The sequence below is a fragment of the Equus asinus genome, chromosome 23 (genome assembly GCF_041296235.1).
Source record: "Equus asinus isolate D_3611 breed Donkey chromosome 23, EquAss-T2T_v2, whole genome shotgun sequence".
Classification (NCBI taxonomy): Eukaryota; Metazoa; Chordata; class Mammalia; order Perissodactyla; family Equidae; genus Equus; species Equus asinus.
Window position 1 is genome coordinate 11232672 of NC_091812.1, and position 25466 is coordinate 11258137.

Sequence of the window (25466 nt, forward strand, 5' to 3'; positions counted from 1 at the left end):
GTGCCAGAACCACGTGCTGGACAGGCCGGAACCACCTCCAGGACAGACCAGAACCACCTGCCGAACCAAACTGAATCACCTGCCGAGAACGCTGGAACCACCTGATCCACTGCCCGGAACCACCCGCCGGACACGTCAAAATCACCTGACGGACATGCCAAAATCTTACCTGCTGGACATGCCAAAATCACCAGCCGGCTATGCCAGAACGACTTGCCGGACACTCCGGAATCACCCACCGGGCATGCCGGAGCCACCTCTCAGACTCGCCGGAAGCACGTGCCGGACACGCCGGAACCACCTATTGGACAGACCGGAACCACCTGACGGACCCATCTGAAACACCTGCTGAGCACGCCGGAACAACCTGCTCGACTCGCTGGAGCCACCTGCTGGCCACGCCAAAATCACCAGCCGGCTATGCCAGAACCACTTGCTGGACACTCCGGAATCACCTGCGGGGCATGCCGGAACCACCTCTCAGACGTGCCACTACCATGTGCCGGACACGCCGGAAACACCTACTGGACACAACGGAACCGCCTGTCGGACACGCCTGAACCACCTGCCGAGCATGCAGGAACCACCTGCTCGACTCGCAGGACCCACCTGCCGGACACGCAAAAATCACCTGCTGGCTATGCCAGAACCGCTTGCCGGACTTTCTGGAATCACCTGCTGGGAATGCTGGACCCACCTCTCAAATGTGCCAAAATCAAGTGACGGAGACGCCAAAAGCACCTGCCGAGCTAGCCGGAAGCACCTGCTCGAATCGTCGGAACCACCTGCCGGACCTGCCTGAACAACCTGCTGAGCATGCCGGAGCCACCTGCCGGACACGCCAAAATCACCTGCGGGCTGGGCCAGAACCACTTGGAGGACTCTCTGGGATCACCTGCCGGGCATGCCGGAACCACCTCTGAGACGTGCCAGAACCACGTGCTGGACAGGCCGGAACCACCTCCAGGACAGACCAGAACCACCTGCCGAACCAAACTGAATCACCTGCCGAGAACGCTGGAACCACCTGATCCACTGCCCGGAACCACCCGCCGGACACGTCAAAATCACCTGACGGACATGCCAAAATCTTACCTGCTGGACATGCCAAAATCACCAGCCGGCTATGCCAGAACGACTTGCCGGACACTCCGGAATCACCCACCGGGCATGCCGGAGCCACCTCTCAGACTCGCCGGAAGCACGTGCCGGACACGCCGGAACCACCTATTGGACAGACCGGAACCACCTGACGGACCCATCTGAAACACCTGCTGAGCACGCCGGAACAACCTGCTCGACTCGCTGGAGCCACCTGCTGGCCACGCCAAAATCACCAGCCGGCTATGCCAGAACCACTTGCTGGACACTCCGGAATCACCTGCGGGGCATGCCGGAACCACCTCTCAGACGTGCCACTACCATGTGCCGGACACGCCGGAAACACCTACTGGACACAACGGAACTGCCTGTCGGACACGCCTGAACCACCTGCCGAGCATGCAGGAACCACCTGCTCGACTCGCAGGACCCACCTGCCAGACACGCAAAAATCACCTGCTGGCTATGCCAGAACCGCTTGCCGGACTTTCTGGAATCACCTGCTGGGAATGCTGGACCCACCTCTCAAATGTGCCAAAATCAAGTGACGGAGACGCCAAAAGCACCTGCCGAGCTAGCCGGAAGCACCTGCTCGAATCGTCGGAACCACCTGCCGGACCTGCCTGAACAACCTGCTGAGCATGCCGGAGCCACCTGCCGGACACGCCAAAATCACCTGCGGGCTGGGCCAGAACCACTTGGAGGACTCTCTGGGATCACCTGCCGGGCATGCCGGAACCACCTCTGAGACGTGCCAGAACCACGTGCTGGACAGGCCGGAACCACCTCCAGGACAGACCAGAACCACCTGCCGAACCAAACTGAATCACCTGCCGAGAACGCTGGAACCACCTGATCCACTGCCCGGAACCACCCGCCGGACACGTCAAAATCACCTGACGGACATGCCAAAATCTTACCTGCTGGACATGCCAAAATCACCAGCCGGCTATGCCAGAACGACTTGCCGGACACTCCGGAATCACCCACCGGGCATGCCGGAGCCACCTCTCAGACTCGCCGGAAGCACGTGCCGGACACGCCGGAACCACCTATTGGACAGACCGGAACCACCTGACGGACCCATCTGAAACACCTGCTGAGCACGCCGGAACAACCTGCTCGACTCGCTGGAGCCACCTGCTGGCCACGCCAAAATCACCAGCCGGCTATGCCAGAACCACTTGCTGGACACTCCGGAATCACCTGCGGGGCATGCCGGAACCACCTCTCAGACGTGCCACTACCATGTGCCGGACACGCCGGAAACACCTACTGGACACAACGGAACCGCCTGTCGGACACGCCTGAACCACCTGCCGAGCATGCAGGAACCACCTGCTCGACTCGCAGGACCCACCTGCCGGACACGCAAAAATCACCTGCTGGCTATGCCAGAACCGCTTGCCGGACTTTCTGGAATCACCTGCTGGGAATGCTGGACCCACCTCTCAAATGTGCCAAAATCAAGTGACGGAGACGCCAAAAGCACCTGCCGAGCTAGCCGGAAGCACCTGCTCAAATCGTCGGAACCACCTGCCGGACCTGCCTGAACAACCTGCTGAGCATGCCGGAGCCACCTGCCGGACACGCCAAAATCACCTGCGGGCTGGGCCAGAACCACTTGGAGGACTCTCTGGGATCACCTGCCGGGCATGCCGGAACCACCTCTGAGACGTGCCAGAACCACGTGCTGGACAGGCCGGAACCACCTCCAGGACAGACCAGAACCACCTGCCGAACCAAACTGAATCACCTGCCGAGAACGCTGGAACCACCTGATCCACTGCCCGGAACCACCCGCCGGACACGTCAAAATCACCTGACGGACATGCCAAAATCTTACCTGCTGGACATGCCAAAATCACCAGCCGGCTATGCCAGAACGACTTGCCGGACACTCCGGAATCACCCACCGGGCATGCCGGAGCCACCTCTCAGACTCGCCGGAAGCACGTGCCGGACACGCCGGAACCACCTATTGGACAGACCGGAACCACCTGACGGACCCATCTGAAACACCTGCTGAGCACGCCGGAACAACCTGCTCGACTCGCTGGAGCCACCTGCTGGCCACGCCAAAATCACCAGCCGGCTATGCCAGAACCACTTGCTGGACACTCCGGAATCACCTGCGGGGCATGCCGGAACCACCTCTCAGACGTGCCACTACCATGTGCCGGACACGCCGGAAACACCTACTGGACACAACGGAACCGCCTGTCGGACACGCCTGAACCACCTGCCGAGCATGCAGGAACCACCTGCTCGACTCGCAGGACCCACCTGCCGGACACGCAAAAATCACCTGCTGGCTATGCCAGAACCGCTTGCCGGACTTTCTGGAATCACCTGCTGGGAATGCTGGACCCACCTCTCAAATGTGCCAAAATCAAGTGACGGAGACGCCAAAAGCACCTGCCGAGCTAGCCGGAAGCACCTGCTCGAATCGTCGGAACCACCTGCCGGACCTGCCTGAACAACCTGCTGAGCATGCCGGAGCCACCTGCCGGACACGCCAAAATCACCTGCGGGCTGGGCCAGAACCACTTGGAGGACTCTCTGGGATCACCTGCCGGGCATGCCGGAACCACCTCTGAGACGTGCCAGAACCACGTGCTGGACAGGCCGGAACCACCTCCAGGACAGACCAGAACCACCTGCCGAACCAAACTGAATCACCTGCCGAGAACGCTGGAACCACCTGATCCACTGCCCGGAACCACCCGCCGGACACGTCAAAATCACCTGACGGACATGCCAAAATCTTACCTGCTGGACATGCCAAAATCACCAGCCGGCTATGCCAGAACGACTTGCCGGACACTCCGGAATCACCCACCGGGCATGCCGGAGCCACCTCTCAGACTCGCCGGAAGCACGTGCCGGACACGCCGGAACCACCTATTGGACAGACCGGAACCACCTGACGGACCCATCTGAAACACCTGCTGAGCACGCCGGAACAACCTGCTCGACTCGCTGGAGCCACCTGCTGGCCACGCCAAAATCACCAGCCGGCTATGCCAGAACCACTTGCTGGACACTCCGGAATCACCTGCGGGGCATGCCGGAACCACCTCTCAGACGTGCCACTACCATGTGCCGGACACGCCGGAAACACCTACTGGACACAACGGAACCGCCTGTCGGACACGCCTGAACCACCTGCCGAGCATGCAGGAACCACCTGCTCGACTCGCAGGACCCACCTGCCGGACACGCAAAAATCACCTGCTGGCTATGCCAGAACCGCTTGCCGGACTTTCTGGAATCACCTGCTGGGAATGCTGGACCCACCTCTCAAATGTGCCAAAATCAAGTGACGGAGACGCCAAAAGCACCTGCCGAGCTAGCCGGAAGCACCTGCTCGAATCGTCGGAACCACCTGCCGGACCTGCCTGAACAACCTGCTGAGCATGCCGGAGCCACCTGCCGGACACGCCAAAATCACCTGCGGGCTGGGCCAGAACCACTTGGAGGACTCTCTGGGATCACCTGCCGGGCATGCCGGAACCACCTCTGAGACGTGCCAGAACCACGTGCTGGACAGGCCGGAACCACCTCCAGGACAGACCAGAACCACCTGCCGAACCAAACTGAATCACCTGCCGAGAACGCTGGAACCACCTGATCCACTGCCCGGAACCACCCGCCGGACACGTCAAAATCACCTGACGGACATGCCAAAATCTTACCTGCTGGACATGCCAAAATCACCAGCCGGCTATGCCAGAACGACTTGCCGGACACTCCGGAATCACCCACCGGGCATGCCGGAGCCACCTCTCAGACTCGCCGGAAGCACGTGCCGGACACGCCGGAACCACCTATTGGACAGACCGGAACCACCTGACGGACCCATCTGAAACACCTGCTGAGCACGCCGGAACAACCTGCTCGACTCGCTGGAGCCACCTGCTGGCCACGCCAAAATCACCAGCCGGCTATGCCAGAACCACTTGCTGGACACTCCGGAATCACCTGCGGGGCATGCCGGAACCACCTCTCAGACGTGCCACTACCATGTGCCGGACACGCCGGAAACACCTACTGGACACAACGGAACCGCCTGTCGGACACGCCTGAACCACCTGCCGAGCATGCAGGAACCACCTGCTCGACTCGCAGGACCCACCTGCCGGACACGCAAAAATCACCTGCTGGCTATGCCAGAACCGCTTGCCGGACTTTCTGGAATCACCTGCTGGGAATGCTGGACCCACCTCTCAAATGTGCCAAAATCAAGTGACGGAGACGCCAAAAGCACCTGCCGAGCTAGCCGGAAGCACCTGCTCGAATCGTCGGAACCACCTGCCGGACCTGCCTGAACAACCTGCTGAGCATGCCGGAGCCACCTGCCGGACACGCCAAAGTCACCTGCGGGCTGGGCCAGAACCACTTGGAGGACTCTCTGGGATCACCTGCCGGGCATGCCGGAACCACCTCTGAGACGTGCCAGAACCACGTGCTGGACAGGCCGGAACCACCTCCAGGACAGACCAGAACCACCTGCCGAACCAAACTGAATCACCTGCCGAGAACGCTGGAACCACCTGATCCACTGCCCGGAACCACCCGCCGGACACGTCAAAATCACCTGACGGACATGCCAAAATCTTACCTGCTGGACATGCCAAAATCACCAGCCGGCTATGCCAGAACGACTTGCCGGACACTCCGGAATCACCCACCGGGCATGCCGGAGCCACCTCTCAGACTCGCCGGAAGCACGTGCCGGACACGCCGGAACCACCTATTGGACAGACCGGAACCACCTGACGGACCCATCTGAAACACCTGCTGAGCACGCCGGAACAACCTGCTCGACTCGCTGGAGCCACCTGCTGGCCACGCCAAAATCACCAGCCGGCTATGCCAGAACCACTTGCTGGACACTCCGGAATCACCTGCGGGGCATGCCGGAACCACCTCTCAGACGTGCCTCTACCATGTGCCGGACACGCCGGAAACACCTACTGGACACAACGGAACCGCCTGTCGGACACGCCTGAACCACCTGCCGAGCATGCAGGAACCACCTGCTCGACTCGCAGGACCCACCTGCCGGACACGCAAAAATCACCTGCTGGCTATGCCAGAACCGCTTGCCGGACTTTCTGGAATCACCTGCTGGGAATGCTGGACCCACCTCTCAAATGTGCCAAAATCAAGTGACGGAGACGCCAAAAGCACCTGCCGAGCTAGCCGGAAGCACCTGCTCGAATCGTCGGAACCACCTGCCGGACCTGCCTGAACAACCTGCTGAGCATGCCGGAGCCACCTGCCGGACACGCCAAAATCACCTGCGGGCTGGGCCAGAACCACTTGGAGGACTCTCTGGGATCACCTGCCGGGCATGCCGGAACCACCTCTCAGACGTGCCAGAACCACGTGCTGGACAGGCCGGAACCACCTCCAGGACAGACCAGAACCACCTGCCGAACCAAACTGAATCACCTGCCGAGAACGCTGGAACCACCTGATCCACTGCCCGGAACCACCCGCCGGACACGTCAAAATCACCTGACGGACATGCCAAAATCTTACCTGCTGGACATGCCAAAATCACCAGCCGGCTATGCCAGAACGACTTGCCGGACACTCCGGAATCACCCACCGGGCATGCCGGAGCCACCTCTCAGACTCGCCGGAAGCACGTGCCGGACACGCCGGAACCACCTATTGGACAGACCGGAACCACCTGACGGACCCATCTGAAACACCTGCTGAGCACGCCGGAACAACCTGCTCGACTCGCTGGAGCCACCTGCTGGCCACGCCAAAATCACCAGCCGGCTATGCCAGAACCACTTGCTGGACACTCCGGAATCACCTGCGGGGCATGCCGGAACCACCTCTCAGACGTGCCACTACCATGTGCCGGACACGCCGGAAACACCTACTGGACACAACGGAACCGCCTGTCGGACACGCCTGAACCACCTGCCGAGCATGCAGGAACCACCTGCTCGACTCGCAGGACCCACCTGCCGGACACGCAAAAATCACCTGCTGGCTATGCCAGAACCGCTTGCCGGACTTTCTGGAATCACCTGCTGGGAATGCTGGACCCACCTCTCAAATGTGCCAAAATCAAGTGACGGAGACGCCAAAAGCACCTGCCGAGCTAGCCGGAAGCACCTGCTCGAATCGTCGGAACCACCTGCCGGACCTGCCTGAACAACCTGCTGAGCATGCCGGAGCCACCTGCCGGACACGCCAAAATCACCTGCGGGCTGGGCCAGAACCACTTGGAGGACTCTCTGGGATCACCTGCCGGGCATGCCGGAACCACCTCTCAGACGTGCCAGAACCACGTGCTGGACAGGCCGGAACCACCTCCAGGACAGACCAGAACCACCTGCCGAACCAAACTGAATCACCTGCCGAGAACGCTGGAACCACCTGATCCACTGCCCGGAACCACCCGCCGGACACGTCAAAATCACCTGACGGACATGCCAAAATCTTACCTGCTGGACATGCCAAAATCACCAGCCGGCTATGCCAGAACGACTTGCCGGACACTCCGGAATCACCCACCGGGCATGCCGGAGCCACCTCTCAGACTCGCCGGAAGCACGTGCCGGACACGCCGGAACCACCTATTGGACAGACCGGAACCACCTGACGGACCCATCTGAAACACCTGCTGAGCACGCCGGAACAACCTGCTCGACTCGCTGGAGCCACCTGCTGGCCACGCCAAAATCACCAGCCGGCTATGCCAGAACCACTTGCTGGACACTCCGGAATCACCTGCGGGGCATGCCGGAACCACCTCTCAGACGTGCCACTACCATGTGCCGGACACGCCGGAAACACCTACTGGACACAACGGAACCGCCTGTCGGACACGCCTGAACCACCTGCCGAGCATGCAGGAACCACCTGCTCGACTCGCAGGACCCACCTGCCGGACACGCAAAAATCACCTGCTGGCTATGCCAGAACCGCTTGCCGGACTTTCTGGAATCACCTGCTGGGAATGCTGGACCCACCTCTCAAATGTGCCAAAATCAAGTGACGGAGACGCCAAAAGCACCTGCCGAGCTAGCCGGAAGCACCTGCTCGAATCGTCGGAACCACCTGCCGGACCTGCCTGAACAACCTGCTGAGCATGCCGGAGCCACCTGCCGGACACGCCAAAATCACCTGCGGGCTGGGCCAGAACCACTTGGAGGACTCTCTGGGATCACCTGCCGGGCATGCCGGAACCACCTCTCAGACGTGCCAGAACCACGTGCTGGACAGGCCGGAACCACCTCCAGGACAGACCAGAACCACCTGCCGAACCAAACTGAATCACCTGCCGAGAACGCTGGAACCACCTGATCCACTGCCCGGAACCACCCGCCGGACACGTCAAAATCACCTGACGGACATGCCAAAATCTTACCTGCTGGACATGCCAAAATCACCAGCCGGCTATGCCAGAACGACTTGCCGGACACTCCGGAATCACCCACCGGGCATGCCGGAGCCACCTCTCAGACTCGCCGGAAGCACGTGCCGGACACGCCGGAACCACCTATTGGACAGACCGGAACCACCTGACGGACCCATCTGAAACACCTGCTGAGCACGCCGGAACAACCTGCTCGACTCGCTGGAGCCACCTGCTGGCCACGCCAAAATCACCAGCCGGCTATGCCAGAACCACTTGCTGGACACTCCGGAATCACCTGCGGGGCATGCCGGAACCACCTCTCAGACGTGCCACTACCATGTGCCGGACACGCCGGAAACACCTACTGGACACAACGGAACCGCCTGTCGGACACGCCTGAACCACCTGCCGAGCATGCAGGAACCACCTGCTCGACTCGCAGGACCCACCTGCCGGACACGCAAAAATCACCTGCTGGCTATGCCAGAACCGCTTGCCGGACTTTCTGGAATCACCTGCTGGGAATGCTGGACCCACCTCTCAAATGTGCCAAAATCAAGTGACGGAGACGCCAAAAGCACCTGCCGAGCTAGCCGGAAGCACCTGCTCGAATCGTCGGAACCACCTGCCGGACCTGCCTGAACAACCTGCTGAGCATGCCGGAGCCACCTGCCGGACACGCCAAAATCACCTGCGGGCTGGGCCAGAACCACTTGGAGGACTCTCTGGGATCACCTGCCGGGCATGCCGGAACCACCTCTCAGACGTGCCAGAACCACGTGCTGGACAGGCCGGAACCACCTCCAGGACAGACCAGAACCACCTGCCGAACCAAACTGAATCACCTGCCGAGAACGCTGGAACCACCTGATCCACTGCCCGGAACCACCCGCCGGACACGTCAAAATCACCTGACGGACATGCCAAAATCTTACCTGCTGGACATGCCAAAATCACCAGCCGGCTATGCCAGAACGACTTGCCGGACACTCCGGAATCACCCACCGGGCATGCCGGAGCCACCTCTCAGACTCGCCGGAAGCACGTGCCGGACACGCCGGAACCACCTATTGGACAGACCGGAACCACCTGACGGACCCATCTGAAACACCTGCTGAGCACGCCGGAACAACCTGCTCGACTCGCTGGAGCCACCTGCTGGCCACGCCAAAATCACCAGCCGGCTATGCCAGAACCACTTGCTGGACACTCCGGAATCACCTGCGGGGCATGCCGGAACCACCTCTCAGACGTGCCACTACCATGTGCCGGACACGCCGGAAACACCTACTGGACACAACGGAACCGCCTGTCGGACACGCCTGAACCACCTGCCGAGCATGCAGGAACCACCTGCTCGACTCGCAGGACCCACCTGCCGGACACGCAAAAATCACCTGCTGGCTATGCCAGAACCGCTTGCCGGACTTTCTGGAATCACCTGCTGGGAATGCTGGACCCACCTCTCAAATGTGCCAAAATCAAGTGACGGAGACGCCAAAAGCACCTGCCGAGCTAGCCGGAAGCACCTGCTCGAATCGTCGGAACCACCTGCCGGACCTGCCTGAACAACCTGCTGAGCATGCCGGAGCCACCTGCCGGACACGCCAAAATCACCTGCGGGCTGGGCCAGAACCACTTGGAGGACTCTCTGGGATCACCTGCCGGGCATGCCGGAACCACCTCTCAGACGTGCCAGAACCACGTGCTGGACAGGCCGGAACCACCTCCAGGACAGACCAGAACCACCTGCCGAACCAAACTGAATCACCTGCCGAGAACGCTGGAACCACCTGATCCACTGCCCGGAACCACCCGCCGGACACGTCAAAATCACCTGACGGACATGCCAAAATCTTACCTGCTGGACATGCCAAAATCACCAGCCGGCTATGCCAGAACGACTTGCCGGACACTCCGGAATCACCCACCGGGCATGCCGGAGCCACCTCTCAGACTCGCCGGAAGCACGTGCCGGACACGCCGGAACCACCTATTGGACAGACCGGAACCACCTGACGGACCCATCTGAAACACCTGCTGAGCACGCCGGAACAACCTGCTCGACTCGCTGGAGCCACCTGCTGGCCACGCCAAAATCACCAGCCGGCTATGCCAGAACCACTTGCTGGACACTCCGGAATCACCTGCGGGGCATGCCGGAACCACCTCTCAGACGTGCCACTACCATGTGCCGGACACGCCGGAAACACCTACTGGACACAACGGAACCGCCTGTCGGACACGCCTGAACCACCTGCCGAGCATGCAGGAACCACCTGCTCGACTCGCAGGACCCACCTGCCGGACACGCAAAAATCACCTGCTGGCTATGCCAGAACCGCTTGCCGGACTTTCTGGAATCACCTGCTGGGAATGCTGGACCCACCTCTCAAATGTGCCAAAATCAAGTGACGGAGACGCCAAAAGCACCTGCCGAGCTAGCCGGAAGCACCTGCTCGAATCGTCGGAACCACCTGCCGGACCTGCCTGAACAACCTGCTGAGCATGCCGGAGCCACCTGCCGGACACGCCAAAATCACCTGCGGGCTGGGCCAGAACCACTTGGAGGACTCTCTGGGATCACCTGCCGGGCATGCCGGAACCACCTCTGAGACGTGCCAGAACCACGTGCTGGACAGGCCGGAACCACCTCCAGGACAGACCAGAACCACCTGCCGAACCAAACTGAATCACCTGCCGAGAACGCTGGAACCACCTGATCCACTGCCCGGAACCACCCGCCGGACACGTCAAAATCACCTGACGGACATGCCAAAATCTTACCTGCTGGACATGCCAAAATCACCAGCCGGCTATGCCAGAACGACTTGCCGGACACTCCGGAATCACCCACCGGGCATGCCGGAGCCACCTCTCAGACTCGCCGGAAGCACGTGCCGGACACGCCGGAACCACCTATTGGACAGACCGGAACCACCTGACGGACCCATCTGAAACACCTGCTGAGCACACCGGAACAACCTGCTCGACTCGCTGGAGCCACCTGCTGGCCACGCCAAAATCACCAGCCGGCTATGCCAGAACCACTTGCTGGACACTCCGGAATCACCTGCGGGGCATGCCGGAACCACCTCTCAGACGTGCCACTACCATGTGCCGGACACGCCGGAAACACCTACTGGACACAACGGAACCGCCTGTCGGACACGCCTGAACCACCTGCCGAGCATGCAGGAACCACCTGCTCGACTCGCAGGACCCACCTGCCGGACACGCAAAAATCACCTGCTGGCTATGCCAGAACCGCTTGCCGGACTTTCTGGAATCACCTGCTGGGAATGCTGGACCCACCTCTCAAATGTGCCAAAATCAAGTGACGGAGACGCCAAAAGCACCTGCCGAGCTAGCCGGAAGCACCTGCTCGAATCGTCGGAACCACCTGCCGGACCTGCCTGAACAACCTGCTGAGCATGCCGGAGCCACCTGCCGGACACGCCAAAGTCACCTGCGGGCTGGGCCAGAACCACTTGGAGGACTCTCTGGGATCACCTGCCGGGCATGCCGGAACCACCTCTGAGACGTGCCAGAACCACGTGCTGGACAGGCCGGAACCACCTCCAGGACAGACCAGAACCACCTGCCGAACCAAACTGAATCACCTGCCGAGAACGCTGGAACCACCTGATCCACTGCCCGGAACCACCCGCCGGACACGTCAAAATCACCTGACGGACATGCCAAAATCTTACCTGCTGGACATGCCAAAATCACCAGCCGGCTATGCCAGAACGACTTGCCGGACACTCCGGAATCACCCACCGGGCATGCCGGAGCCACCTCTCAGACTCGCCGGAAGCACGTGCCGGACACGCCGGAACCACCTATTGGACAGACCGGAACCACCTGACGGACCCATCTGAAACACCTGCTGAGCACGCCGGAACAACCTGCTCGACTCGCTGGAGCCACCTGCTGGCCACGCCAAAATCACCAGCCGGCTATGCCAGAACCACTTGCTGGACACTCCGGAATCACCTGCGGGGCATGCCGGAACCACCTCTCAGACGTGCCACTACCATGTGCCGGACACGCCGGAAACACCTACTGGACACAACGGAACCGCCTGTCGGACACGCCTGAACCACCTGCCGAGCATGCAGGAACCACCTGCTCGACTCGCAGGACCCACCTGCCGGACACGCAAAAATCACCTGCTGGCTATGCCAGAACCGCTTGCCGGACTTTCTGGAATCACCTGCTGGGAATGCTGGACCCACCTCTCAAATGTGCCAAAATCAAGTGACGGAGACGCCAAAAGCACCTGCCGAGCTAGCCGGAAGCACCTGCTCGAATCGTCGGAACCACCTGCCGGACCTGCCTGAACAACCTGCTGAGCATGCCGGAGCCACCTGCCGGACACGCCAAAATCACCTGCGGGCTGGGCCAGAACCACTTGGAGGACTCTCTGGGATCACCTGCCGGGCATGCCGGAACCACCTCTCAGACGTGCCAGAACCACGTGCTGGACAGGCCGGAACCACCTCCAGGACAGACCAGAACCACCTGCCGAACCAAACTGAATCACCTGCCGAGAACGCTGGAACCACCTGATCCACTGCCCGGAACCACCCGCCGGACACGTCAAAATCACCTGACGGACATGCCAAAATCTTACCTGCTGGACATGCCAAAATCACCAGCCGGCTATGCCAGAACGACTTGCCGGACACTCCGGAATCACCCACCGGGCATGCCGGAGCCACCTCTCAGACTCGCCGGAAGCACGTGCCGGACACGCCGGAACCACCTATTGGACAGACCGGAACCACCTGACGGACCCATCTGAAACACCTGCTGAGCACGCCGGAACAACCTGCTCGACTCGCTGGAGCCACCTGCTGGCCACGCCAAAATCACCAGCCGGCTATGCCAGAACCACTTGCTGGACACTCCGGAATCACCTGCGGGGCATGCCGGAACCACCTCTCAGACGTGCCACTACCATGTGCCGGACACGCCGGAAACACCTACTGGACACAACGGAACCGCCTGTCGGACACGCCTGAACCACCTGCCGAGCATGCAGGAACCACCTGCTCGACTCGCAGGACCCACCTGCCGGACACGCAAAAATCACCTGCTGGCTATGCCAGAACCGCTTGCCGGACTTTCTGGAATCACCTGCTGGGAATGCTGGACCCACCTCTCAAATGTGCCAAAATCAAGTGACGGAGACGCCAAAAGCACCTGCCGAGCTAGCCGGAAGCACCTGCTCGAATCGTCGGAACCACCTGCCGGACCTGCCTGAACAACCTGCTGAGCATGCCGGAGCCACCTGCCGGACACGCCAAAATCACCTGCGGGCTGGGCCAGAACCACTTGGAGGACTCTCTGGGATCACCTGCCGGGCATGCCGGAACCACCTCTCAGACGTGCCAGAACCACGTGCTGGACAGGCCGGAACCACCTCCAGGACAGACCAGAACCACCTGCCGAACCAAACTGAATCACCTGCCGAGAACGCTGGAACCACCTGATCCACTGCCCGGAACCACCCGCCGGACACGTCAAAATCACCTGACGGACATGCCAAAATCTTACCTGCTGGACATGCCAAAATCACCAGCCGGCTATGCCAGAACGACTTGCCGGACACTCCGGAATCACCCACCGGGCATGCCGGAGCCACCTCTCAGACTCGCCGGAAGCACGTGCCGGACACGCCGGAACCACCTATTGGACAGACCGGAACCACCTGACGGACCCATCTGAAACACCTGCTGAGCACGCCGGAACAACCTGCTCGACTCGCTGGAGCCACCTGCTGGCCACGCCAAAATCACCAGCCGGCTATGCCAGAACCACTTGCTGGACACTCCGGAATCACCTGCGGGGCATGCCGGAACCACCTCTCAGACGTGCCACTACCATGTGCCGGACACGCCGGAAACACCTACTGGACACAACGGAACCGCCTGTCGGACACGCCTGAACCACCTGCCGAGCATGCAGGAACCACCTGCTCGACTCGCAGGACCCACCTGCCGGACACGCAAAAATCACCTGCTGGCTATGCCAGAACCGCTTGCCGGACTTTCTGGAATCACCTGCTGGGAATGCTGGACCCACCTCTCAAATGTGCCAAAATCAAGTGACGGAGACGCCAAAAGCACCTGCCGAGCTAGCCGGAAGCACCTGCTCGAATCGTCGGAACCACCTGCCGGACCTGCCTGAACAACCTGCTGAGCATGCCGGAGCCACCTGCCGGACACGCCAAAATCACCTGCGGGCTGGGCCAGAACCACTTGGAGGACTCTCTGGGATCACCTGCCGGGCATGCCGGAACCACCTCTCAGACGTGCCAGAACCACGTGCTGGACAGGCCGGAACCACCTCCAGGACAGACCAGAACCACCTGCCGAACCAAACTGAATCACCTGCCGAGAACGCTGGAACCACCTGATCCACTGCCCGGAACCACCCGCCGGACACGTCAAAATCACCTGACGGACATGCCAAAATCTTACCTGCTGGACATGCCAAAATCACCAGCCGGCTATGCCAGAACGACTTGCCGGACACTCCGGAATCACCCACCGGGCATGCCGGAGCCACCTCTCAGACTCGCCGGAAGCACGTGCCGGACACGCCGGAACCACCTATTGGACAGACCGGAACCACCTGACGGACCCATCTGAAACACCTGCTGAGCACGCCGGAACAACCTGCTCGACTCGCTGGAGCCACCTGCTGGCCACGCCAAAATCACCAGCCGGCTATGCCAGAACCACTTGCTGGACACTCCGGAATCACCTGCGGGGCATGCCGGAACCACCTCTCAGACGTGCCACTACCATGTGCCGGACACGCCGGAAACACCTACTGGACACAACGGAACCGCCTGTCGGACACGCCTGAACCACCTGCCGAGCATGCAGGAACCACCTGCTCGACTCGCAGGACCCACCTGCCGGACACGCAAAAATCACCTGCTGGCTATGCCAGAACCGCTTGCCGGACTTTCTGGAATCACCTGCTGGGAATGCTGGACCCACCTCTCAAATGTGCCAAAATCAAGTGACGGAGACGCCAAAAGCACCTGCCGAGCTAGCCGGAAGCACCTGCTCGAATCGTCGGAACCACCTGCCGGACCTGCCTGAACAACCTGCTGAGCATGCCGGAGCCACCTGCCGGACACGCCAAAATCACCTGCGGGCTGGGCCAGAACCACTTGGAGGACTCTCTGGGATCACCTGCCGGGCATGCCGGAACCACCTCTCAGACGTGCCAGAACCACGTGCTGGACAGGCCGGAACCACCTCCAGGACAGACCAGAACCACCTGCCGAACCAAACTGAATCACCTGCCGAGAACGCTGGAACCACCTGATCCACTGCCCGGAACCAACCGCCGGACACGTCAAAATCACCTGACGGACATGCCAAAATCTTACCTGCTGGACATGCCAAAATCACCAGCCGGCTATGCCAGAACGACTTGCCGGACACTCCGGAATCACCCACCGGGCATGCCGGAGCCACCTCTCAGACTCGCCGGAAGCACGTGCCGGACACGCCGGAACCACCTATTGGACAGACCGGAACCACCTGACGGACCCATCTGAAACACCTGCTGAGCACGCCGGAACAACCTGCTCGACTCGCTGGAGCCACCTGCTGGCCACGCCAAAATCACCAGCCGGCTATGCCAGAACCACTTGCTGGACACTCCGGAATCACCTGCGGGGCATGCCGGAACCACCTCTCAGACGTGCCACTACCATGTGCCGGACACGCCGGAAACACCTACTGGACACAACGGAACCGCCTGTCGGACACGCCTGAACCACCTGCCGAGCATGCAGGAACCACCTGCTCGACTCGCAGGACCCACCTGCTGGACACGCAAAAATCACCTGCTGGCTATGCCAGAACCGCTTGCCGGACTTTCTGGAATCACCTGCTGGGAATGCTGGACCCACCTCTCAAATGTGCCAAAATCAAGTGACGGAGACGCCAAAAGCACCTGCCGAGCTAGCCGGAAGCACCTGCTCGAATCGTCGGAACCACCTGCCGGACCTGCCTGAACAACCTGCTGAGCATGCCGGAACCACCTGCCGGACACGCCAAAGTCACCTGTGGGCTGGGCCAGAACCACTTGGAGGACTCTCTGGGATCACCTGCCGGGCATGCCGGAACCACCTCTCAGACGTGCCAGAACCACGTGCTGGACAGGCCGGAACCACCTCCAGGACAGACCAGAACCACCTGCCGAACCAAACTGAATCACCTGCCGAGAACGCTGGAACCACCTGATCCACTGCCCGGAACCACCCGCCGGACACGTCAAAATCACCTGACGGACATGCCAAAATCTTACCTGCTGGACATGCCAAAATCACCAGCCGGCTATGCCAGAACGACTTGCCGGACACTCCGGAATCACCCACCGGGCATGCCGGAGCCACCTCTCAGACTCGCCGGAAGCACGTGCCGGACACGCCGGAACCACCTATTGGACAGACCGGAACCACCTGACGGACCCATCTGAAACACCTGCTGAGCACGCCGGAACAACCTGCTCGACTCGCTGGAGTCACCTGCTGGCCACGCCAAAATCACCAGCCGGCTATGCCAGAACCACTTGCTGGACACTCCGGAATCACCTGCGGGGCATGCCGGAACCACCTCTCAGACGTGCCACTACCATGTGCCGGACACGCCGGAAACACGTACTGGACACAACGGAACCGCCTGTCGGACACGCCTGAACCACCTGCCGAGCATGCAGGAACCACCTGCTCGACTCGCAGGACCCACCTGCCGGACACGCAAAAATCACCTGCTGGCTATGCCAGAACCGCTTGCCGGACTTTCTGGAATCACCTGCTGGGAATGCTGGACCCACCTCTCAAATGTGCCAAAATCAAGTGACGGAGACGCCAAAAGCACCTGCCGAGCTAGCCGGAAGCACCTGCTCGAATCGTCGGAACCACCTGCCGGACCTGCCTGAACAACCTGCTGAGCATGCCGGAGCCACCTGCCGGACACGCCAAAATCACCTGCGGGCTGGGCCAGAACCACTTGGAGGACTCTCTGGGATCACCTGCCGGGCATGCCGGAACCACCTCTGAGACGTGCCAGAACCACGTGCTGGACAGGCCGGAACCACCTCCAGGACAGACCAGAACCACCTGCCGAACCAAACTGAATCACCTGCCGAGAACGCTGGAACCACCTGATCCACTGCCCGGAACCACCCGCCGGACACGTCAAAATCACCTGACGGACATGCCAAAATCTTACCTGCTGGACATGCCAAAATCACCAGCCGGCTATGCCAGAACGACTTGCCGGACACTCCGGAATCACCCACCGGGCATGCCGGAGCCACCTCTCAGACTCGCCGGAAGCACGTGCCGGACACGCCGGAACCACCTATTGGACAGACCGGAACCACCTGACGGACCCATCTGAAACACCTGCTGAGCACGCCGGAACAACCTGCTCGACTCGCTGGAGCCACCTGCTGGCCACGCTAAAATCACCAGCCGGCTATGCCAGAACCACTTGCTGGACACTCCGGAATCACCTGCGGGGCATGCCGGAACCACCTCTCAGACGTGCCAATACCATGTGCCGGACACGCCGGAAACACCTACTGGACACAACGGAACCGCCTGTCGGACACGCCTGAACCACCTGCCGAGCATGCAGGAACCACCTGCTCGACTCGCAGGACCCACCTGCCGGACACGCAAAAATCACCTGCTGGCTATGCCAGAACCGCTTGCCGGACTTTCTGGAATCACCTGCTGGGAATGCTGGACCCACCTCTCAAATGTGCCAAAATCAAGTGACGGAGACGCCAAAAGCACCTGCCGAGCTAGCCGGAAGCACCTGCTCGAATCGTCGGAACCACCTGCCGGACCTGCCTGAACAACCTGCTGAGCATGCCGGAACCACCTGCCGGACACGCCAAAATCACCTGCGGGCTGGGCCAGAACCACTTGGAGGACTCTCTGGGATCACCTGCCGGGCATGCCGGAACCACCTCTCAGACGTGCCAGAACCACGTGCTGGACAGGCCGGAACCACCTCCAGGACAGACCAGAACCACCTGCCGAACCAAACTGAATCACCTGCCGAGAACGCTGGAACCACCTGATCCACTGCCCGGAACCACCCGCCGGACACGTCAAAATCACCTGACGGACATGCCAAAATCTTACCTGCTGGACATGCCAAAATCACCAGCCGGCTATGCCAGAACGACTTGCCGGACACTCCGGAATCACCCACCGGGCATGCCGGAGCCACCTCTCAGACTCGCCGGAAGCACGTGCCGGACACGCCGGAACCACCTATTGGACAGACCGGAACCACCTGACGGACCCATCTGAAACACCTGCTGAGCACGCCGGAACAACCTGCTCGACTCGCTGGAGCCACCTGCTGGCCACGCCAAAATCACCAGCCGGCTATGCCAGAACCACTTGCTGGACACTCCGGAATCACCTGCGGGGCATGCCGGAACCACCTCTCAGACGTGCCACTACCATGTGCCGGACACGCCGGAAACACCTACTGGACACAACGGAACCGCCTGTCGGACACGCCTGAACCACCTGCCGAGCATGCAGGAACCACCTGCTCGACTCGCAGGACCCACCTGCCGGACACGCAAAAATCACCTGCTGGCTATGCCAGAACCGCTTGCCGGACTTTCTGGAATCACCTGCTGGGAATGCTGGACCCACCTCTCAAATGTGCCAAAATCAAGTGACGGAGACGCCAAAAGCACCTGCCGAGCTAGCCGGAAGCACCTGCTCGAATCGTCGGAACCACCTGCCGGACCTGCCTGAACAACCTGCTGAGCATGCCGGAGCCACCTGCCGGACACGCCAAAATCACCTGCGGGCTGGGCCAGAACCACTTGGAGGACTCTCTGGGATCACCTGCCGGGCATGCCGGAACCACCTCTGAGACGTGCCAGAACCACGTGCTGGACAGGCCGGAACCACCTCCAGGACAGACCAGAACCACCTGCCGAACCAAACTGAATCACCTGCCGAGAACGCTGGAACCACCTGATCCACTGCCCGGAACCACCCGCCGGACACGTCAAAATCACCTGACGGACATGCCAAAATCTTACCTGCTGGACATGCCAAAATCACCAGCCGGCTATGCCAGAACGACTTGCCGGACACTCCGGAATCACCCACCGGGCATGCCGGAGCCACCTCTCAGACTCGCCGGAAGCACGTGCCGGACACGCCGGAACCACCTATTGGACAGACCGGAACCACCTGACGGACCCATCTGAAACACCTGCTGAGCACGCCGGAACAACCTGCTCGACTCGCTGGAGCCACCTGCTGGCCACGCCAAAATCACCAGCCGGCTATGCCAGAACCACTTGCTGGACACTCCGGAATCACCTGCGGGGCATGCCGGAACCACCTCTCAGACGTGCCACTACCATGTGCCGGACACGCCGGAAACACCTACTGGACACAACGGAACCGCCTGTCGGACACGCCTGAACCACCTGCCGAGCATGCAGGAACCACCTGCTCGACTCGCAGGACCCACCTGCCGGACACGCAAAAATCACCTGCTGGCTATGCCAGAACCGCTTGCCGGACTTTCTGGAATCACCTGCTGGGAATGCTGGACCCACCTCTCAAATGTGCCAAAATCAAGTGACGGAGACGCCAAAAGCACCTGCCGAGCTAGCCGGAAGCACCTGCTCGAATCGTCGGAACCACCTGCCGGACCTGCCTGAACAACCTGCTGAGCATGCCGGAGCCACCTGCCGGACACGCCAAAATCACCTGCGGGCTGGGCCAGAACCACTTGGAGGACTCTCTGGGATCACCTGCCGGGCATGCCGGAACCACCTCTGAGACGTGCCAGAACCACGTGCTGGACAGGCCGGAACCACCTCCAGGACAGACCAGAACCACCTGCCGAACCAAACTGAATCACCTGCCGAGAACGCTGGAACCACCTGATCCACTGCCCGGAACCACCCGCCGGACACGTCAAAATCACCTGACGGACATGCCAAAATCTTACCTGCTGGACATGCCAAAATCACCAGCCGGCTATGCCAGAACGACTTGCTGGACACTCCGGAATCACCCACCGGGCATGCCGGAGCCACCTCTCAGACTCGCCGGAAGCACGTGCCGGACACGCCGGAACCACCTATTGGACAGACCGGAACCACCTGACGGACCCATCTGAAACACCTGCTGAGCACGCCGGAACAACCTGCTCGACTCGCTGGAGCCACCTGCTGGCCACGCCAAAATCACCAGCCGGCTATGCCAGAACCACTTGCTGGACACTCCGGAATCACCTGCGGGGCATGCCGGAACCACCTCTCAGACGTGCCACTACCATGTGCCGGACACGCCGGAAACACCTACTGGACACAACGGAACCGCCTGTCGGACACGCCTGAACCACCTGCCGAGCATGCAGGAACCACCTGCTCGACTCGCAGGACCCACCTGCCGGACACGCAAAAATCACCTGCTGGCTATGCCAGAACCGCTTGCCGGACTTTCTGGAATCACCTGCTGGGAATGCTGGACCCACCTCTCAAATGTGCCAAAATCAAGTGACGGAGACGCCAAAAGCACCTGCCGAGCTAGCCGGAAGCACCTGCTCGAATCGTCGGAACCACCTGCCGGACCTGCCTGAACAACCTGCTGAGCATGCCGGAGCCACCTGCCGGACACGCCAAAATCACCTGCGGGCTGGGCCAGAACCACTTGGAGGACTCTCTGGGATCACCTGCCGGGCATGCCGGAACCACCTCTGAGACGTGCCAGAACCACGTGCTGGACAGGCCGGAACCACCTCCAGGACAGACCAGAACCACCTGCCGAACCAAACTGAATCACCTGCCGAGAACGCTGGAACCACCTGATCCACTGCCCGGAACCACCCGCCGGACACGTCAAAATCACCTGACGGACATGCCAAAATCTTACCTGCTGGACATGCCAAAATCACCAGCCGGCTATGCCAGAACGACTTGCCGGACACTCCGGAATCACCCACCGGGCATGCCGGAGCCACCTCTCAGACTCGCCGGAAGCACGTGCCAGACACGCCGGAACCACCTATTGGACAGACCGGAACCACCTGACGGACCCATCTGAAACACCTGCTGAGCACGCCGGAACAACCTGCTCGACTCGCTGGAGCCACCTGCTGGCCACGCCAAAATCACCAGCCGGCTATGCCAGAACCACTTGCTGGACACTCCGGAATCACCTGCGGGGCATGCCGGAACCACCTCTCAGACGTGCCACTACCATGTGCCGGACACGCCGGAAACACCTACTGGACACAACGGAACCGCCTGTCGGACACGCCTGAACCACCTGCCGAGCATGCAGGAACCACCTGCTCGACTCGCAGGACCCACCTGCCGGACACGCAAAAATCACCTGCTGGCTATGCCAGAACCGCTTGCCGGACTTTCTGGAATCACCTGCTGGGAATGCTGGACCCACCTCTCAAATGTGCCAAAATCAAGTGACGGAGACGCCAAAAGCACCTGCCGAGCTAGCCGGAAGCACCTGCTCGAATCGTCGGAACCACCTGCCGGACCTGCCTGAACAACCTGCTGAGCATGCCGGAGCCACCTGCCGGACACGCCAAAATCACCTGCGGGCTGGGCCAGAACCACTTGGAGGACTCTCTGGGATCACCTGCCGGGCATGCCGGAACCACCTCTCAGACGTGCCAGAACCACGTGCTGGACAGGCCGGAACCACCTCCAGGACAGACCAGAACCACCTGCCGAACCAAACTGAATCACCTGCCGAGAACGCTGGAACCACCTGATCCACTGCCCGGAACCACCCGCCGGACACGTCAAAATCACCTGACGGACATGCCAAAATCTTACCTGCTGGACATGCCAAAATCACCAGCCGGCTATGCCAGAACGACTTGCCGGACACTCCGGAATCACCCACCGGGCATGCCGGAGCCACCTCTCAGACTCGCCGGAAGCACGTGCCGGACACGCCGGAACCACCTATTGGACAGACCGGAACCACCTGACGGACCCATCTGAAACACCTGCTGAGCACGCCGGAACAACCTGCTCGACTCGCTGGAGCCACCTGCTGGCCACGCCAAAATCACCAGCCGGCTATGCCAGAACCACTTGCTGGACACTCCGGAATCACCTGCGGGGCATGCCGGAACCACCTCTCAGACGTGCCACTACCATGTGCCGGACACGCCGGAAACACCTACTGGACACAACGGAACCGCCTGTCGGACACGCCTGAACCACCTGCCGAGCATGCAGGAACCACCTGCTCGACTCGCAGGACCCACCTGCCGGACACGCAAAAATCACCTGCTGGCTATGCCAGAACTGCTTGCCGGACTTTCTGGAATCACCTGCTGGGAATGCTGGACCCACCTCTCAAATGTGCCAAAATCAAGTGACGGAGACGCCAAAAGCACCTGCCGAGCTAGCCGGAAGCACCTGCTCGAATCGTCGGAACCACCTGCCGGACCTGCCTGAACAACCTGCTGAGCATGCCGGAGCCACCTGCCGGACACGCCAAAATCACCTGCGGGCTGGGCCAGAACCACTTGGAGGACTCTCTGGGATCACCTGCCGGGCATGCCGGAACCACCTCTCAGACGTGCCAGAACCACGTGCTGGACAGGCCGGAACCACCTCCAGGACAGACCAGAACCACCTGCCGAACCAAACTGAATCACCTGCCGAGAACGCTGGAACCACCTGATCCACTGCCCGGAACCACCCGCCGGACACGTCAAAATCACCTGACGGACATGCCAAAATCTTACCTGCTGGACATGCCAAAATCACCAGCCGGCTATGCCAGAACGACTTGCCGGACACTCCGGAATCACCCACCGGGCATGCCGGAGCCACCTCTCAGACTCGCCGGAAGCACGTGCCGGACACGCCGGAACCACCTATTGGACAGACCGGAACCACCTGACGGACCCATCTGAAACACCTGCTGAGCACGCCGGAACAACCTGCTCGACTCGCTGGAGCCACCTGCTGGCCACGCCAAAATCACCAGCCGGCTATGCCAGAACCACTTGCTGGACACTCCGGAATCACCTGCGGGGCATGCCGGAACCACCTCTCAGACGTGCCACTACCATGTGCCGGACACGCCGGAAACACCTACTGGACACAACGGAACCGCCTGTCGGACACGCCTGAACCACCTGCCGAGCATGCAGGAACCACCTGCTCGACTCGCAGGACCCACCTGCCGGACACGCAAAAATCACCTGCTGGCTATGCCAGAACCGCTTGCCGGACTTTCTGGAATCACCTGCTGGGAATGCTGGACCCACCTCTCAAATGTGCCAAAATCAAGTGACGGAGACGCCAAAAGCACCTGCCGAGCTAGCCGGAAGCACCTGCTCGAATCGTCGGAACCACCTGCCGGACCTGCCTGAACAACCTGCTGAGCATGCCGGAGCCACCTGCCGGACACGCCAAAATCACCTGCGGGCTGGGCCAGAACCACTTGGAGGACTCTCTGGGATCACCTGCCGGGCATGCCGGAACCACCTCTCAGACGTGCCAGAACCACGTGCTGGACAGGCCGGAACCACCTCCAGGACAGACCAGAACCACCTGCCGAACCAAACTGAATCACCTGCCGAGAACGCTGGAACCACCTGATCCACTGCCCGGAACCACCCGCCGGACACGTCAAAATCACCTGACGGACATGCCAAAATCTTACCTGCTGGACATGCCAAAATCACCAGCCGGCTATGCCAGAACGACTTGCCGGACACTCCGGAATCACCCACCGGGCATGCCGGAGCCACCTCTCAGACTCGCCGGAAGCACGTGCCGGACACGCCGGAACCACCTATTGGACAGACCGGAACCACCTGACGGACCCATCTGTAACACCTGCTGAGCACGCCGGAACAACCTGCTCGACTCGCTGGAGCCACCTGCTGGCCACGCCAAAATCACCAGCCGGCTATGCCAGAACCACTTGCTGGACACTCCGGAATCACCTGCGGGGCATGCCGGAACCACCTCTCAGACGTGCCACTACCATGTGCCGGACACGCCGGAAACACCTACTGGACACAACGGAACCGCCTGTCGGACACGCCTGAACCACCTGCCGAGCATGCAGGAACCACCTGCTCGACTCGCAGGACCCACCTGCCGGACACGCAAAAATCACCTGCTGGCTATGCCAGAACCGCTTGCCGGACTTTCTGGAATCACCTGCTGGGAATGCTGGACCCACCTCTCAAATGTGCCAAAATCAAGTGACGGAGACGCCAAAAGCACCTGCCGAGCTAGCCGGAAGCACCTGCTCGAATCGTCGGAACCACCTGCCGGACCTGCCTGAACAACCTGCTGAGCATGCCGGAGCCACCTGCCGGACACGCCAAAGTCACCTGCGGGCTGGGCCAGAACCACTTGGAGGACTCTCTGGGATCACCTGCCGGGCATGCCGGAACCACCTCTGAGACGTGCCAGAACCACGTGCTGGACAGGCCGGAACCACCTCCAGGACAGACCAGAACCACCTGCCGAACCAAACTGAATCACCTGCCGAGAACGCTGGAACCACCTGATCCACTGCCCGGAACCACCCGCCGGACACGTCAAAATCACCTGACGGACATGCCAAAATCTTACCTGCTGGACATGCCAAAATCACCAGCCGGCTATGCCAGAACGACTTGCCGGACACTCCGGAATCACCCACCGGGCATGCCGGAGCCACCTCTCAGACTCGCCGGAAGCACGTGCCGGACACGCCGGAACCACCTATTGGACAGACCGGAACCACCTGACGGACCCATCTGAAACACCTGCTGAGCACGCCGGAACAACCTGCTCGACTCGCTGGAGCCACCTGCTGGCCACGCCAAAATCACCAGCCGGCTATGCCAGAACCACTTGCTGGACACTCCGGAATCACCTGCGGGGC